Source organism: Misgurnus anguillicaudatus, chromosome 22 (genome assembly GCF_027580225.2).
Source record: "Misgurnus anguillicaudatus chromosome 22, ASM2758022v2, whole genome shotgun sequence".
Taxonomy (NCBI): domain Eukaryota; kingdom Metazoa; phylum Chordata; class Actinopteri; order Cypriniformes; family Cobitidae; genus Misgurnus; species Misgurnus anguillicaudatus.
The window spans coordinates 11,695,261-11,712,129 of NC_073358.2; the positions used below are offsets into that span (position 1 = coordinate 11,695,261).

General features: G+C 44.6%; 16 non-coding genes across 16 annotated transcripts; all 16 read right to left on the reverse strand.

The window, feature by feature from the left end:
* Positions 1–882: 882 nt before the first annotated feature.
* Positions 883–954, reverse strand: trnap-agg (transfer RNA proline (anticodon AGG)). The gene has a single exon. It is a non-coding gene; the product is annotated as a tRNA-Pro (tRNA).
* Positions 955–2,383: 1,429 nt separating this feature from the next.
* On the reverse strand, positions 2,384–2,455 carry trnaq-uug (transfer RNA glutamine (anticodon UUG)). The gene has a single exon. It is a non-coding gene; the product is annotated as a tRNA-Gln (tRNA).
* Positions 2,456–2,551: 96 nt separating this feature from the next.
* On the reverse strand, positions 2,552–2,624 carry trnaf-gaa (transfer RNA phenylalanine (anticodon GAA)). The gene has a single exon. It is a non-coding gene; the product is annotated as a tRNA-Phe (tRNA).
* Positions 2,625–2,698: 74 nt separating this feature from the next.
* Positions 2,699–2,772, reverse strand: trnai-aau (transfer RNA isoleucine (anticodon AAU)). Its single transcript has one exon. It is a non-coding gene; the product is annotated as a tRNA-Ile (tRNA).
* Positions 2,773–5,220: 2,448 nt separating this feature from the next.
* Positions 5,221–5,292, reverse strand: trnap-cgg (transfer RNA proline (anticodon CGG)). The gene has a single exon. It is a non-coding gene; the product is annotated as a tRNA-Pro (tRNA).
* A 581-nt stretch (positions 5,293–5,873) lies between these two features.
* Positions 5,874–5,945, reverse strand: trnaq-uug (transfer RNA glutamine (anticodon UUG)). Its single transcript has one exon. It is a non-coding gene; the product is annotated as a tRNA-Gln (tRNA).
* Positions 5,946–6,041: 96 nt separating this feature from the next.
* Positions 6,042–6,114, reverse strand: trnaf-gaa (transfer RNA phenylalanine (anticodon GAA)). Its single transcript has one exon. It is a non-coding gene; the product is annotated as a tRNA-Phe (tRNA).
* A 74-nt stretch (positions 6,115–6,188) lies between these two features.
* Positions 6,189–6,262, reverse strand: trnai-aau (transfer RNA isoleucine (anticodon AAU)). Its single transcript has one exon. It is a non-coding gene; the product is annotated as a tRNA-Ile (tRNA).
* Positions 6,263–8,223: 1,961 nt separating this feature from the next.
* On the reverse strand, positions 8,224–8,295 carry trnap-agg (transfer RNA proline (anticodon AGG)). The gene has a single exon. It is a non-coding gene; the product is annotated as a tRNA-Pro (tRNA).
* A 555-nt stretch (positions 8,296–8,850) lies between these two features.
* trnap-cgg (transfer RNA proline (anticodon CGG)) lies at positions 8,851–8,922 on the reverse strand. Its single transcript has one exon. It is a non-coding gene; the product is annotated as a tRNA-Pro (tRNA).
* Positions 8,923–9,503: 581 nt separating this feature from the next.
* Positions 9,504–9,575, reverse strand: trnaq-uug (transfer RNA glutamine (anticodon UUG)). Its single transcript has one exon. It is a non-coding gene; the product is annotated as a tRNA-Gln (tRNA).
* A 96-nt stretch (positions 9,576–9,671) lies between these two features.
* On the reverse strand, positions 9,672–9,744 carry trnaf-gaa (transfer RNA phenylalanine (anticodon GAA)). The gene has a single exon. It is a non-coding gene; the product is annotated as a tRNA-Phe (tRNA).
* Positions 9,745–9,818: 74 nt separating this feature from the next.
* On the reverse strand, positions 9,819–9,892 carry trnai-aau (transfer RNA isoleucine (anticodon AAU)). Its single transcript has one exon. It is a non-coding gene; the product is annotated as a tRNA-Ile (tRNA).
* Positions 9,893–11,853: 1,961 nt separating this feature from the next.
* Positions 11,854–11,925, reverse strand: trnap-agg (transfer RNA proline (anticodon AGG)). The gene has a single exon. It is a non-coding gene; the product is annotated as a tRNA-Pro (tRNA).
* Positions 11,926–13,740: 1,815 nt separating this feature from the next.
* trnaq-cug (transfer RNA glutamine (anticodon CUG)) lies at positions 13,741–13,812 on the reverse strand. Its single transcript has one exon. It is a non-coding gene; the product is annotated as a tRNA-Gln (tRNA).
* Positions 13,813–13,908: 96 nt separating this feature from the next.
* Positions 13,909–13,981, reverse strand: trnaf-gaa (transfer RNA phenylalanine (anticodon GAA)). Its single transcript has one exon. It is a non-coding gene; the product is annotated as a tRNA-Phe (tRNA).
* Between the last annotated feature and the right edge of the window lie 2,888 nt (positions 13,982–16,869).

The following is a 16,869-nucleotide window of genomic DNA, read 5'->3' on the forward strand; positions in this document are numbered from 1 at the left end:
CATAGCTCCAGGCACCTCAGGGTACCTACTGAAGCCCAGTGGCCAGTATGGTGCACCTTTCCTGGCAAGGAGGGAGTAGTACAAATAGCGTGGTTGTTTTCCAGGGTTCTGGACACACCAAAGCAAAGGTAGCACAATCTGATAGCTAGCAGAATGTGACAGAATACCGGACTTCCAGGGTGTTCAACCTGGCGGCCTACACCAAACAATGTGCATCTTTGTTGGCTTAGACAAAGACTGGGGCCATCAAGGAACACCTCACCTAGAGGAACTGGCTGGCAGGCAGATCGCCAGACTGGGGCCATCAGGGATATATGGAGATACAAATGGTACATCAGGGAGGCCACCTAAACCCAGAGATAGGCCTTCAATGCGGATACAGAGCCTTGTGATTATTACGCTATCTCTTCGTTGTGTTGATATTTGTGCATTTGTCAGAAGCTTTCATCCAAGGCAACATGCATTCAATGTACACATTTTTGTCAGCACATGTTTTCCGGCAAGCCGCAACCTTTTGCAAAGCTGCACAAATCGAGACACAGGAACACAGTTAACTTCGGTTAAGGTCAAAAATGCATACTTTCCACTCAAGTAGACATCTGAAAATCAATTTGAAAAATACGTGTGGACAAACAGAAATTTCAATCTTGTCTTGCCTGGCCAAAGAGAAATAAAAACACATTGAAAGAAATTCTAACTGAGGTTGTCATATGTTGTGCATGAAAGATTTTAGGCGTGTGATTTGTTCTGTTGCATTTTCTTTGAAATTATTTGAAATGTGGCACCCTGTAGGCCTTTTGTCACTGTTAAGAGATATGAGGGCTACCGTTGCCGTTTGTCATGGACATTTCTGTCCTGCCTTTAAGCAACGAGTCTAAGGAAGGGCTCGTCCAGGATTTGAACCCGGGACCTCTCGCACCCTAAGCGAGAATCATACCCCTAGACCAACGAGCCAAGCTGCCGAGGCGCTCCAGCAGAACCTCCGGGATACGTATTTTCACCACTACGCAGCCGGCTTCCACAAGCCAAAGCAGTCACCTGGCTTCCTTAAGTTGAATTAGCTCAGCATGCGAGAGGTAGCGTGATCGATGCCCGCATTCTTCACGTGAGTGTGATTTGGTGCTCATTTCTTTGACGCGACTCACCGGGCCATCACAGTAGGCGTGCACTCCCTGTGGTAGCGTTTGCGGCTCACACATGCAGAAAAGGGCTTTGATAGGTCTTGCTCATGTATTTTGCCAACTTGTCCTAGCCTCTGTCTTCAGTATGGCACCTGAACATACACACAAAAGTATCCCATATGTATATTTTATTCGCAAAGCAAGACCGAGCACAAGCTTAACTTTCTGAGATCATTTAGTTGCTTCTCAAATTGGAATAAGTGTACATCAACGTTCGTACTCCTGTCGAAAATCGATAGGTTTAAATGCACTTCTATGGTTGCTCGCAGGCATCCCTATTCTGTACAGGTCACTACTGGAGTCTGGCTGCGTAAGAACACTGAAAGTCGGGCTCGTCCGGGATTTGAACCCGGGACCTCTCGCACCCGAAGCGAGAATCATACCCCTAGACCAGTGTTTCCCAAACCTGGTCCTCGAGCACCCCCTCCCAAAAAGTTTTAGGTGTCTCCTTATTTAACACACCTGATTTAACTCATCAGCTTGTTAGGGAGACATGTTTACCATTTTGGAAGGAGGCTGATTAGCCGAATCAGGTGTCCCAAACAAGGAGACATCCAAAACCCCTTGGTAGGGGGTGCTCGAGGACCAGGACTGGGAAACACTGCCCTAGACCAACGAGCCGAGCGCTGCAGCTTCCACTACGTCCAGCAGCTACTTCCACACTTAGCCAGCAGTTCTTCAGTTTGGCAACTGAGCACACACATGAAATGCTTCCATACGTATATTCATTCACAAGCAGCTGGAGGTTTAAATTCCAAGGGTGTTTAGTTTCAATTTAGTATGGGAAACATTTTCTTTTAACGTCCATTTGTCTTCCCGTCATTTCTGGTAAGTTTATTATAACATTTTACTTTAAGATTGTAAACATGACCTGTGTGTTTCCTTTGGCCTGTACACATGAGCCGTGTATTTGACGTGGCCTGTTCTTTGGCCTAAGCGTAGATTTTTTTGTTCATTTTAAGGTTTAATACATGCTTAACTTGTTTTGTTGAATTGTACTTGTATTTACTGAAATTTGACACCTTGTATACTGTTGGCCCAATGTGACTGTCAAAAGAATGAAGTGCTAATGTGGCTTAAATTACCTCATATTTAGTTTACAGTGTGAGCGCTCTGGTTGAAAAATGGCGGGGGGTCGTATTGGGGGGAACAAACATTGGCCCGCCTGACACGGTTTTGCTTGGAAAGCCCAAAAGTCTGACAGGTCCCACCGAGACTTGAACTCGGGTTGCTGGATTCAAAGTCCAGAGTGCTAACCATTACACCATGGAACCCTTTTGATGTTGGGAACCTGGCCCACTGGGTCACGGAGAAAAGGTCACTCTGCTTGGGCCATATAGGAAAAATAGCTCTCAGAAAGGGGCTTGCAATGCCGAAACCCGGGATCGAACCAGGGACCTTTAGATCTTCAGTCTAACGCTCTCCCAACTGAGCTATTTCGGCCAATCTCCCGCTTACTGCACGGAAATTCCATCAAAATTCACAACAAGCAGCAGAAAGCGGCAGAGAACATCTCATGGCCCGTACGGGGATCGAACCCGCGACCTTGGCGTTATTAGCACCACGCTCTAACCATCTGAGCTAACCGGCCACTTGGGTGCAAGCTGTTCGGCCAAGGGTTGTGCTAGTGCTGTTGCATCAAGTGGCAAATCTGAAAACGGGCTGGTCCGGGATTTGAACATCACGCGCCCATAGCGAAAATAACACCCCTAGGCCAACGAGTCGAGTGCCGCGGTCATGTCTGGCAAGGGGAATTAGCTCAAATCGTAGAGCGCTCGCTTAGCATGCGAGAGGTAGCGGGATCGATGCCCGCATTCTCCACGTGAGCATGACTCGGCCTGTTTGTTTTACTGATCTAACAGACTGTGCCGTCTCAGTGTGCTTGCGCTCCCCATGGGAGCATCTAAGACTCGCACAAGCAGCAAAGGGCCTGTTTGGTCGAGCTCGCAAATTTTGCAGCAAAAACCCAACTTCTCCTAGTGTCGGTTTTCAGCATGGCAACTGAAATACACAGGACAGTCTCCCATATGCAAATTTTGCCACGAGGCAACAGGGAGCACAAACTTTTCCTCCGGAGAGCATTTAGTCGCCATTCAAATTGGAATGATTGGTCCACAGGTTATGTTTAGTTCTTACTGCATTTCATTTTGAGATTGTTCACATGAGCTATGTTTTTCACTTTCCTTTCATTTAATTTCTTGAAATGTGTTTTCTCATTGTGGGAGAGTGTCAAAATGAGTACTTGTCAATAGTAGTATATGCTAAATGCTTGAAATTTACAACACACCTTGGCGTAAATGTTGATGTATTTTCTTAAATTTGCGTTCCTAACCAGCGGTCACCACAGTGGGCAGTTACTCAAAAAGCCATGTCTTTGATTTGCATGATGGCAAAGTTGCACATCAACCGCTGCAGGGGACATTAGTGAAGAATTGCCAATGACACTAATGAAGAAGTGTCAGAAATGCCAAGTGGCTCTGGAATATCACTCACCATTCACTCTATCCTAGAAGACTCTTGCAAATGAAAGCATGTTGACACATCAAGTGACATCTAAGAAGCCATATAATGGTTGCATTTTCCAAGTTTTGATTTTAGATTGAGAAAAAGTTCTGATTAATCATCTGACACCAAATTGGACACCATGCATCCCTAGCTACATTTTAGTCTCATAGCTCCAGGCACCTCAGGGTACCTACTGAAGCCCAGTGGCCAGTATGGTGCACCTTTCCTGGCAAGGAGGGAGTAGTACAAATAGCGTGGTTGTTTTCCAGGGTTCTGGACACACCAAAGCAAAGGTAGCACAATCTGATAGCTAGCAGAATGTGACAGAATACCGGACTTCCAGGGTGTTCAACCTGGCGGCCTACACCAAACAATGTGCATCTTTGTTGGCTTAGACAAAGACTGGGGCCATCAAGGAACACCTCACCTAGAGGAACTGGCTGGCAGGCAGATCGCCAGACTGGGGCCATCAGGGATATATGGAGATACAAATGGTACATCAGGGAGGCCACCTAAACCCAGAGATAGGCCTTCAATGCGGATACAGAGCCTTGTGATTATTACGCTATCTCTTCGTTGTGTTGATATTTGTGCATTTGTCAGAAGCTTTCATCCAAGGCAACATGCATTCAATGTACACATTTTTGTCAGCACATGTTTTCCGGCAAGCCGCAACCTTTTGCAAAGCTGCACAAATCGAGACACAGGAACACAGTTAACTTCGGTTAAGGTCAAAAATGCATACTTTCCACTCAAGTAGACATCTGAAAATCAATTTGAAAAATACGTGTGGACAAACAGAAATTTCAATCTTGTCTTGCCTGGCCAAAGAGAAATAAAAACACATTGAAAGAAATTCTAACTGAGGTTGTCATATGTTGTGCATGAAAGATTTTAGGCGTGTGATTTGTTCTGTTGCATTTTCTTTGAAATTATTTGAAATGTGGCACCCTGTAGGCCTTTTTTAGACCAACGAGCCAAGCTGCCGAGGCGCTCCAGCAGAACCTCCGGGATACGTATTTTCACCACTACGCAGCCGGCTTCCACAAGCCAAAGCAGTCACCTGGCTTCCTTAAGTTGAATTAGCTCAGCATGCGAGAGGTAGCGTGATCGATGCCCGCATTCTTCACGTGAGTGTGATTTGGTGCTCATTTCTTTGACGCGACTCACCGGGCCATCACAGTAGGCATGCACTCCCTGTGGTAGCGTTTGCGGCTCACACATGCAGAAAAGGGCTTTGATAGGTCTTGCTCATGTATTTTGCCAACTTGTCCTAGCCTCTGTCTTCAGTATGGCACCTGAACATACACACAAAAGTATCCCATATGTATATTTTATTCGCAAAGCAAGACCGAGCACAAGCTTAACTTTCTGAGATCATTTAGTTGCTTCTCAAATTGGAATAAGTGTACATCAACGTTCGTACTCCTGTCGAAAATCGATAGGTTTAAATGCACTTCTATGGTTGCTCGCAGGCATCCCTATTCTGTACAGGTCACTACTGGAGTCTGGCTGCGTAAGAACACTGAAAGTCGGGCTCGTCCGGGATTTGAACCCGGGACCTCTCGCACCCGAAGCGAGAATCATACCCCTAGACCAACGAGCCGAGCGCTGCAGCTTCCACTACGTCCAGCAGCTACTTCCACACTTAGCCAGCAGTTCTTCAGTTTGGCAACTGAGCACACACATGAAATGCTTCCATACGTATATTCATTCACAAGCAGCTGGAGGTTTAAATTCCAAGGGTGTTTAGTTGCAATTTAGTATGGGAAACATTTTCTTTTAACGTCCATTTGTCTTCCCGTCATTTCTGGTAAGTTTATTATAACATTTTACTTTAAGATTGTAAACATGACCTGTGTGTTTCCTTTGGCCTGTACACATGAGCCGTGTATTTGACGTGGCCTGTTCTTTGGCCTAAGCGTAGATTTTTTTGTTCATTTTAAGGTTTAATACATGCTTAACTTGTTTTGTTGAATTGTACTTGTATTTACTGAAATTTGACACCTTGTATACTGTTGGCCCAATGTGACTGTCAAAAGAATGAAGTGCTAATGTGGCTTAAATTACCTCATATTTAGTTTACAGTGTGAGCGCTCTGGTTGAAAAATGGCGGGGGGTCGTATTGGGGGGAACAAACATTGGCCCGCCTGACACGGTTTTGCTTGGAAAGCCCAAAAGTCTGACAGGTCCCACCGAGACTTGAACTCGGGTTGCTGGATTCAAAGTCCAGAGTGCTAACCATTACACCATGGAACCCTTTTGATGTTGGGAACCTGGCCCACTGGGTCACGGAGAAAAGGTCACTCTGCTTGGGCCATATAGGAAAAATAGCTCTCAGAAAGGGGCTTGCAATGCCGAAACCCGGGATCGAACCAGGGACCTTTAGATCTTCAGTCTAACGCTCTCCCAACTGAGCTATTTCGGCCAATCTCCCGCTTACTGCACGGAAATTCCATCAAAATTCACAACAAGCAGCAGAAAGCGGCAGAGAACATCTCATGGCCCGTACGGGGATCGAACCCGCGACCTTGGCGTTATTAGCACCACGCTCTAACCAACTGAGCTAACCGGCCACTTGGGTGCAAGCTGTTCGGCCAAGGGTTGTGCTAGTGCTGTTGCATCAAGTGGCAAATCTGAAAACGGGCTGGTCCGGGATTTGAACATCACGCGCCCATAGCGAAAATAACACCCCTAGGCCAACGAGTCGAGTGCCGCGGTCGTGTCTGGCAAGGGGAATTAGCTCAAATCGTAGAGCGCTCGCTTAGCATGCGAGAGGTAGCGGGATCGATGCCCGCATTCTCCACGTGAGCATGACTCGGCCTGTTTGTTTTACTGATCTAACAGACTGTGCCGTCTCAGTGTGCTTGCGCTCCCCATGGGAGCATCTAAGACTCGCACAAGCAGCAAAGGGCCTGTTTGGTCGAGCTCGCAAATTTTGCAGCAAAAACCCAACTTCTCCTAGTGTCGGTTTTCAGCATGGCAACTGAAATACACAGGACAGTCTCCCATATGCAAATTTTGCCACGAGGCAACAGGGAGCACAAACTTTTCCTCCGGAGAGCATTTAGTCGCCATTCAAATTGGAATGATTGGTCCACAGGTTATGTTTAGTTCTTACTGCATTTCATTTTGAGATTGTTCACATGAGCTATGTTTTTCACTTTCCTTTCATTTAATTTCTTGAAATGTGTTTTCTCATTGTGGGAGAGTGTCAAAATGAGTACTTGTCAATAGTAGTATATGCTAAATGCTTGAAATTTACAACACACCTTGGCGTAAATGTTGATGTATTTTCTTAAATTTGCGTTCCTAACCAGCGGTCACCACAGTGGGCAGTTACTCAAAAAGCCATGTCTTCGATTTGCATGATGGCAAAGTTGCACATCAACCGCTGCAGGGGACATTAGTGAAGAATTGCCAATGACACTAATGAAGAAGTGTCAGAAATGCCAAGTGGCTCTGGAATATCACTCACCATTCACTCTATCCTAGAAGACTCTTGCAAATGAAAGCATGTTGACACATCAAGTGACATCTAAGAAGCCATATAATGGTTGCATTTTCCAAGTTTTGATTTTAGATTGAGAAAAAGTTCTGATTAATCATCTGACACCAAATTGGACACCATGCATCCCTAGCTACATTTTAGTCTCATAGCTCCAGGCACCTCAGGGTACCTACTGAAGCCCAGTGGCCAGTATGGTGCACCTTTCCTGGCAAGGAGGGAGTAGTACAAATAGCGTGGTTGTTTTCCAGGGTTCTGGACACACCAAAGCAAAGGTAGCACAATCTGATAGCTAGCAGAATGTGACAGAATACCGGACTTCCAGGGTGTTCAACCTGGCGGCCTACACCAAACAATGTGCATCTTTGTTGGCTTAGACAAAGACTGGGGCCATCAAGGAACACCTCACCTAGAGGAACTGGCTGGCAGGCAGATCGCCAGACTGGGGCCATCAGGGATATATGGAGATACAAATGGTACATCAGGGAGGCCACCTAAACCCAGAGATAGGCCTTCAATGCGGATACAGAGCCTTGTGATTATTACGCTATCTCTTCGTTGTGTTGATATTTGTGCATTTGTCAGAAGCTTTCATCCAAGGCAACATGCATTCAATGTACACATTTTTGTCAGCACATGTTTTCCGGCAAGCCGCAACCTTTTGCAAAGCTGCACAAATCGAGACACAGGAACACAGTTAACTTCGGTTAAGGTCAAAAATGCATACTTTCCACTCAAGTAGACATCTGAAAATCAATTTGAAAAATACGTGTGGACAAACAGAAATTTCAATCTTGTCTTGCCTGGCCAAAGAGAAATAAAAACACATTGAAAGAAATTCTAACTGAGGTTGTCATATGTTGTGCATGAAAGATTTTAGGCGTGTGATTTGTTCTGTTGCATTTTCTTTGAAATTATTTGAAATGTGGCACCCTGTAGGCCTTTTGTCACTGTTAAGAGATATGAGGGCTACCGTTGCCGTTTGTCATGGACATTTCTGTCCTGCCTTTAAGCAACGAGTCTAAGGAAGGGCTCGTCCGGGATTTGAACCCGGGACCTCTCGCACCCTAAGCGAGAATCATACCCCTAGACCAACGAGCCAAGCTGCCGAGGCGCTCCAGCAGAACCTCCCGGATACGTATTTTCACCACTACGCAGCCGGCTTCCACAAGCCAAAGCAGTCACCTGGCTTCCTTAAGTTGAATTAGCTCAGCATGCGAGAGGTAGCGTGATCGATGCCCGCATTCTTCACGTGAGTGTGATTTGGTGCTCATTTCTTTGACGCGACTCACCGGGCCATCACAGTAGGCGTGCACTCCCTGTGGTAGCGTTTGCGGCTCACACATGCAGAAAAGGGCTTTGATAGGTCTTGCTCATGTATTTTGCCAACTTGTCCTAGCCTCTGTCTTCAGTATGGCACCTGAACATACACACAAAAGTATCCCATATGTATATTTTATTCGCAAAGCAAGACCGAGCACAAGCTTAACTTTCTGAGATCATTTAGTTGCTTCTCAAATTGGAATAAGTGTACATCAACGTTCGTACTCCGGTCGAAAATCGATAGGTTTAAATGCACTTCTATGGTTGCTCGCAGGCATCCCTATTCTGTACAGGTCACTACTGGAGTCTGGCTGCGTAAGAACACTGAAAGTCGGGCTCGTCCGGGATTTGAACCCGGGACCTCTCGCACCCGAAGCGAGAATCATACCCCTAGACCAACGAGCCGAGCGCTGCAGCTTCCACTACGTCCAGCAGCTACTTCCACACTTAGCCAGCAGTTCTTCAGTTTGGCAACTGAGCACACACATGAAATGCTTCCATACGTATATTCATTCACAAGCAGCTGGAGGTTTAAATTCCAAGGGTGTTTAGTTTCAATTTAGTATGGGAAACATTTTCTTTTAACGTCCATTTGTCTTCCCGTCATTTCTGGTAAGTTTATTATAACATTTTACTTTAAGATTGTAAACATGACCTGTGTGTTTCCTTTGGCCTGTACACATGAGCCGTGTATTTGACGTGGCCTGTTCTTTGGCCTAAGCGTAGATTTTTTTGTTCATTTTAAGGTTTAATACATGCTTAACTTGTTTTGTTGAATTGTACTTGTATTTACTGAAATTTGACACCTTGTATACTGTTGGCCCAATGTGACTGTCAAAAGAATGAAGTGCTAATGTGGCTTAAATTACCTCATATTTAGTTTACAGTGTGAGCGCTCTGGTTGAAAAATGGCGGGGGGTCGTATTGGGGGGAACAAACATTGGCCCGCCTGACACGGTTTTGCTTGGAAAGCCCAAAAGTCTGACAGGTCCCACCGAGACTTGAACTCGGGTTGCTGGATTCAAAGTCCAGAGTGTTAACCATTACACCATGGAACCCTTTTGATGTTGGGAACCTGGCCCACTGGGTCACGGAGAAAAGGTCACTCTGCTTGGGCCATATAGGAAAAATAGCTCTCAGAAAGGGGCTTGCAATGCCGAAACCCGGGATCGAACCAGGGACCTTTAGATCTTCAGTCTAACGCTCTCCCAACTGAGCTATTTCGGCCAATCTCCCGCTTACTGCACGGAAATTCCATCAAAATTCACAACAAGCAGCAGAAAGCGGCAGAGAACATCTCATGGCCCGTACGGGGATCGAACCCGCGACCTTGGCGTTATTAGCACCACGCTCTAACCAACTGAGCTAACCGGCCACTTGGGTGCAAGCTGTTCGGCCAAGGGTTGTGCTAGTGCTGTTGCATCAAGTGGCAAATCTGAAAACGGGCTGGTCCGGGATTTGAACATCACGCGCCCATAGCGAAAATAACACCCCTAGGCCAACGAGTCGAGTGCCGCGGTCGTGTCTGGCAAGGGGAATTAGCTCAAATCGTAGAGCGCTCGCTTAGCATGCGAGAGGTAGCGGGATCGATGCCCGCATTCTCCACGTGAGCATGACTCGGCCTGTTTGTTTTACTGATCTAACAGACTGTGCCGTCTCAGTGTGCTTGCGCTCCCCATGGGAGCATCTAAGACTCGCACAAGCAGCAAAGGGCCTGTTTGGTCGAGCTCGCAAATTTTGCAGCAAAAACCCAACTTCTCCTAGTGTCGGTTTTCAGCATGGCAACTGAAATACACAGGACAGTCTCCCATATGCAAATTTTGCCACGAGGCAACAGGGAGCACAAACTTTTCCTCCGGAGAGCATTTAGTCGCCATTCAAATTGGAATGATTGGTCCACAGGTTATGTTTAGTTCTTACTGCATTTCATTTTGAGATTGTTCACATGAGCTATGTTTTTCACTTTCCTTTCATTTAATTTCTTGAAATGTGTTTTCTCATTGTGGGAGAGTGTCAAAATGAGTACTTGTCAATAGTAGTATATGCTAAATGCTTGAAATTTACAACACACCTTGGCGTAAATGTTGATGTATTTTCTTAAATTTGCGTTCCTAACCAGCGGTCACCACAGTGGGCAGTTACTCAAAAAGCCATGTCTTCGATTTGCATGATGGCAAAGTTGCACATCAACCGCTGCAGGGGACATTAGTGAAGAATTGCCAATGACACTAATGAAGAAGTGTCAGAAATGCCAAGTGGCTCTGGAATATCACTCACCATTCACTCTATCCTAGAAGACTCTTGCAAATGAAAGCATGTTGACACATCAAGTGACATCTAAGAAGCCATATAATGGTTGCATTTTCCAAGTTTTGATTTTAGATTGAGAAAAAGTTCTGATTAATCATCTGACACCAAATTGGACACCATGCATCCCTAGCTACATTTTAGTCTCATAGCTCCAGGCACCTCAGGGTACCTACTGAAGCCCAGTGGCCAGTATGGTGCACCTTTCCTGGCTAGGAGGGAGTAGTACAAATAGCGTGGTTGTTTTCCAGGGTTCTGGACACACCAAAGCAAAGGTAGCACAATCTGATAGCTAGCAGAATGTGACAGAATACCGGACTTCCAGGGTGTTCAACCTGGCGGCCTACACCAAACAATGTGCATCTTTGTTGGCTTAGACAAAGACTGGGGCCATCAAGGAACACCTCACCTAGAGGAACTGGCTGGCAGGCAGATCGCCAGACTGGGGCCATCAGGGATATATGGAGATACAAATGGTACATCAGGGAGGCCACCTAAACCCAGAGATAGGCCTTCAATGCGGATACAGAGCCTTGTGATTATTACGCTATCTCTTCGTTGTGTTGATATTTGTGCATTTGTCAGAAGCTTTCATCCAAGGCAACATGCATTCAATGTACACATTTTTGTCAGCACATGTTTTCCGGCAAGCCGCAACCTTTTGCAAAGCTGCACAAATCGAGACACAGGAACACAGTTAACTTCGGTTAAGGTCAAAAATGCATACTTTCCACTCAAGTAGACATCTGAAAATCAATTTGAAAAATACGTGTGGACAAACAGAAATTTCAATCTTGTCTTGCCTGGCCAAAGAGAAATAAAAACACATTGAAAGAAATTCTAACTGAGGTTGTCATATGTTGTGCATGAAAGATTTTAGGCGTGTGATTTGTTCTGTTGCATTTTCTTTGAAATTATTTGAAATGTGGCACCCTGTAGGCCTTTTGTCACTGTTAAGAGATATGAGGGCTACCGTTGCCGTTTGTCATGGACATTTCTGTCCTGCCTTTAAGCAACGAGTATAAAGAAGGGCTCGTCCGGGATTTGAACCCGGGACCTCTCGCACCCTAAGCGAGAATCATACCCCTAGACCAACGAGCCAAGCTGCCGAGGTGCTCCAGCAGAACCTCTGGGATACGTATTTTCACCACTACGCAGCCGGCTTCCACAAGTCAAAGCAGTCACCTGGCTTCCTTAAGTTGAATTAGCTCAGCATGCGAGAGGTAGCGTGATCGATGCCCGCATTCTTCACGTGAGTGTGATTTGGTGCTCATTTCTTTGACGCGACTCACCGGGCCATCACAGTAGGCGTGCACTCCCTGTGGTAGCGTTTGCGGCTCACACATGCAGAAAAGGGCTTTGATAGGTCTTGCTCATGTATTTTGCCAACTTGTCCTAGCCTCTGTCTTCAGTATGGCACCTGAACATACACACAAAAGTATCCCATATGTATATTTTATTCGCAAAGCAAGACCGAGCACAAGCTTAACTTTCTGAGATCATTTAGTTGCTTCTCAAATTGGAATAAGTGTACATCAACGTTCGTCTTCTTTTTCTTTAAGCCTTTACATTCCCTTCGAAACATAGGCCATTGATGAATTGCCTCCATCCCCGCCTGTCTTGGGCCATCTTTTCAAGCAGTTGCCACGTCAGCCCCTCCTTCTTAATCTCTTGCTCTGTGCTTCTCCTCCAGGTGTTCTTGGGACGACCTCTTCCTCGTTTGCCTTGTGGGTTCCATGTCAGTGCCTGTTTGGTTATTGCCATTTTGTTTCTTCTCATTGTATGCCCAATCCAGATCCACTTTCTCATTTTTATCTGTATTTCTATTGATTCCTGGTTGGTGAGTTCCCAAAGCTTGATGTTGTTAATTGTGTTTGGCCAGAAGATCCCAAGGATACGTCTTAGGCAGTGGTTCATGAATGTCTGCAGCTTACTAATGATGGTAGTATTGTTCTTCCATGTTTCTGATCCGTACAACAGTACGGATTTAACATTGGAGTTGAAGATTTTTAGCTTTGTCCTGAGAGAGATATTTTTTGTTTTCCAGATCTTGATTAGTATGTTGAATGCTGCTCTAGCTTTTACGATTCTCGTCGTTACGTCTTCTTCTGACCCACCATCCACAGCTATCACACTTCCCAGGTAGGTAAATTTTTCGACCTCTTCCAGAGAGTGGCCTGCGAGTTTTATGGTATTCATGTTTTTGTTGTTTATCCGCATGATTTTGGTTTTTGGCCCATTTATTTTGAGTCCAAGCTCAGCAGCAGTTGTTTCCAGCTGTGTTGTCTTGTCCTGCATCTTTTGGTATGTATGTGAGAGCAGTGCAACTTCGCGGATGACACGCTGCAGCTTCCACTACGTCCAGCAGCTACTTCCACACTAAGCCAGCAGTTCTTCAGTTTGGCAACTGAGCACACACATGAAATGTTTCCATACGTATATTCATTCACAAGCAGCTGGAGGTTTAAATTCCAAGGGTGTTTAGTTGCAATTTAGTATGGGAAACATTTTCTTTCAACGTCCATTTGTCTTCCCGTCATTTCTGGTAAGTTATTATTACATTTTATTTTAAGATTGTAAACATGACCTGTGTGTTTCCTTTGGGCTGTACACATGAGCCGTGCATTTGACGTGGCCTGTTCTTTGGCCTAAGCGTAGATTTTTTGTTCATTTTAAGGTTTAATAGATGCTTAACTTGTTTTGTTGAATTGTACTTGTATTTACTGAAATTTGACACCTCGTATACTGTTGGCCCAATGTGACTGTCAAAAGAATGAAGTGCTAATGTGGCTTAAATTACCTCATATTTAGTTTACAGTGTGAGCGCTCTGGTTGAAAAATGGTGGGGGGTCGTATTGGGGAAACGAACATTGGCCCGCCTGACACGGTTTTGCTTGGAAAGCCCAAAAGTCCGACAGGTCCCACCGAGACTTGAACTCGGGTCACTGGATTCAGAGTCCAGAGAGCTAACCATTACACCACAGAACCCTTTTGATGTTGGGAACCTGGCCCACTGGGTCACGGAGAAAAGGTCACTCTGCTTGGGCCATATAGGAAAAACAGCTCTCAGAAAGGGGCTTGCAATGCCGAAACCCGGGATCGAACCAGGGACCTTTAGATCTTCAGTCTAACGCTCTCCCAACTGAGCTATTTCGGCCCAGACTCACCCTTGCTGCACGGAAATTCCATGAAAATTCACAACAAGCAGCAGAAACCGTAGGGGGACCGAACACGCGACCTTGGCGTTATTAGCACCACGCTCTAACCAACTGAGCTAACCACCACGTGGGTGCAAGCTGTTCGGCTAAGGTTTGTACTAGCACTGTTGCATCAAGTGGCAAATCTGAAAATGGGCTGGTCCGGGATTTGAACATCACGCGCCATAGCGAAAATAGCACCCCTAGGCCAACAGGTCGAGTGCCGCAGTCATGTCTGGCAAGGGGAATTAGCTCAAATGGTAGAGCACTTGCTTAGCATGCGAGAGGTAGCGGGGTTGATGCCCGCATTCTCCACGTGAGCATGACTTGGCCTGTTGGTTTTACTGATCTAACAGACTGGGCCGTCTCAGTGTGCTTGTGCTGTCCATGGGAGCATCTAAAACTCGCACAAGCAGCAAAGGGCCTGTTTGGTCCAGCTCGCAAATTTTGCAGCAAAAAGCCAACTTCTCCTAGTGTCGGTTTTCAGCATGGCAACTGAAATACACATATGCATATTTTGCCATGAGGCAACAGGGAGCACAAACTTTTCCTCCGGAGAGCATTTAGTCGCCATTCAAATTGGAATGATTTGTCCACAGGTTATGGTTAGTTCTTACTGAATTTCATTTTGAGATTGTTCACATGAGCTATGTTTTTCACTTTCCTTTCATTTAATTTCTTGAAATGTGTTTTCTCATTGTGGGAGAGTGTCAAAATGAGTACTTGTCAATAGTAGTATAGGCTAAATGCTTGAAATTTACAACACACCTTGGCGTAAATGTTGATGTATTTTCTTAAATTTGTGTTCCTAACTAGCGGTCACCACAGTGGGCAGTTACTCATAAAGCCTTTATTGTGTTTAACGGGGCGTCAATACTACTTTCTTTAGACTAAAGGTTATTTATTTTAACCTAAATAAAAGTTTAATCTCTTCACGAACCCTGTGAATCTGTTCATGCACCGCAATCTATTGATCACACCATTAAAGCTCGCGCACCGGCGGTCCCAGTAGAGAACATACGCGGATGCGAGCTCATATCTGTTGTTTTAAAAGAAACATTTTATCTCATTTTCTGTTTTGTTTTTAATTAATGTCTCCTTAAACCCAACTGTGAATATGTGTTTATTACACAATAAATGTAATTATGTCCGCTCTGGCTATATAAAGGTTTATTTTAGGTGTATCATTATGCCAATCTCACAAGATCATGATTAAAACACGCTATTGATTAGCGCAATAAAGCACATGCACTCACATATCTCTTGTTTTAAAAATAAACTTTTTAAAGTTTAAGACATTTTTTCCCCTATTTTCTGGTTTGTATTCATTACGGCTCCTAATCTCCAAGTGTGGTTTATACAACAAATGTAATTCTGTCCGCATTTTAGATTAAGAACGCCTCTGATTTAAACAATGTCATGTTTTTAAGATGAAGCGCCCATGTGTGTGTGTTTTATGACAAATAGTATTCGACCTAAACTTTTGTTTTTACAGTTTTTTACGATTGTTTACACACTATAATTAATTTTTTCCCACAATTATCAAAACCTAACACTCAGGGAGCAAAACACAAGGCTAGATTTGCACAACTGTAAGCACATTGTCAGCTTCACACTATTTGCAAAACATTACACACAGTGATTTGCAAAACACTAAACACACTTGTATACATCTGACACAGAAATATATCAGGAAGACACTTCCTTCCAATTCCAAAGCACTGACTGTCAAATGACCACACTTATGCGCCAATCTGTTAAACACAGCCATCAGGGGCACAAACACACTATTGCTAATTTGTAGACACACCAATCAGGTTTAAGCACTATAAAACTTCAGCAGGTCCTGCATGAATTCATATACAGTATTGTTCAAAATAATAGCAGTACAATGTGACTAACCAGAATAATCAAGGTTTTTAGTATATTTTTTATTGCTACGTGGCAAACAAGTTACCAGTAGGTTCAGTAGATTCTCAGAAAACAAACAAGACCCAGCACCCACGACATGCACGCTCTCAAGGCCGCGCAATTGGGCAATTAGTTGAAAGGGGTGTGTTCAAAAAAATAGCTGTGTCTACCTTTGACTGTACAAACTCAAAACTATTTTGTACAAACATTTTTTTTTCTGGGATTTAGCAATCCTGTGAATCACTAAACTAATATTTAGTTGTATGACCACAGTTTTTTAAAACTGCTTGACATCTGTGTGGCATGGAGTCAACTAACTTGTGGCACCTCTCAGCTGTTATTCCACTCCATGATTCTTTAACAACATTCCACAATTCATTCACATTTCTTGGTTTTGCTTCAGAAACAGCATTTTTGATATCACCCCACAAGTTCTCAATTGAATTAAGGTCTGGAGATTGGGCTGGCCACTCCATAACATAAATTTTGTCGGTTTGGAACCAAGACTTTGCCCGTTTACTAGTGTGTTTTGGGTCATTGTCTTGTTGAAACAACCATTTCAAGGGCATGTCCTCTTCAGCATAGGGCAACATGACCTCTTCAAGTATTTTAACATATGCAAACTGATCCATGATCCCTGGTATGCGATAAATAGGCCCAACACCATAGTAGGAGAAACATGCCCATATCATGATGCTTGCACCTCCATGCTTCTGTCTTCACTGTGTACTGTGGCTTGAATTCAGAGTTTGGGGGTCGTCTCACAAACTGCCTGTGGCCCTTGGACCCAAAAAGAACAATTTTACTCTCATCAGTCCACAAAATGTTCCTCCATTTCTCTTTAGGCCAGTTGATGTGTTCTTTGGCAAATTGTAACCTCTTCTGCACATGCCTTTTTTTAACAGAGGGACTTTGCGGGGGATTCTTGAAAATAGAT